The sequence below is a fragment of the Lottia gigantea genome (assembly GCF_000327385.1).
Source record: "Lottia gigantea unplaced genomic scaffold LOTGIsca_609, whole genome shotgun sequence".
In the NCBI taxonomy this organism is placed as follows: domain Eukaryota; kingdom Metazoa; phylum Mollusca; class Gastropoda; family Lottiidae; genus Lottia; species Lottia gigantea.
The window spans coordinates 2819-3318 of record NW_008710084.1 but is presented as its reverse complement, the minus strand read 5'-3'; positions in this window follow the sequence as shown (position 1 = coordinate 3318).

The following is a 500-nucleotide window of genomic DNA, read 5'->3' as shown; positions in this document are numbered from 1 at the left end:
TGTGATAAACTAAACATTAAAAAAATGTATTACGTTTTTTCGATTTTCAGATCTTCTCTATTATTGGCTTATGAATAAACCGTGTAGTGTGTTATTGATTAAATTTTTGGTTAAGCAACAATAGCGTCATATTTTTTAAATTTTTCTTATGGCACAGTTTGAGCACACTTTGAACACACCCCCATTTAAACTACTAGAAGCTTCCTAAATATTACATCAGCTCCTCCAATCTTGATATCTCGGAAGATATTTCCCAAAATCTTAGGTTTGTAAGCTGGCGGCCCATTCACTTATTTACTCCCAGTTACAAAACAATTGAAGACTAGGTTGGGTCCTTACAAAATAATTATAAACTTGACCGTGAAGTGAAGTGTTACTCTTATCAAAATACAATTCAAATAGCGATAGATTCAGTATTAATATCTGAAATTTAAGTTATATTTGGAGATAAAGTGTTATACAATATTGATCAGGCCTTTAGAGCGGCTGCATCTTCACCG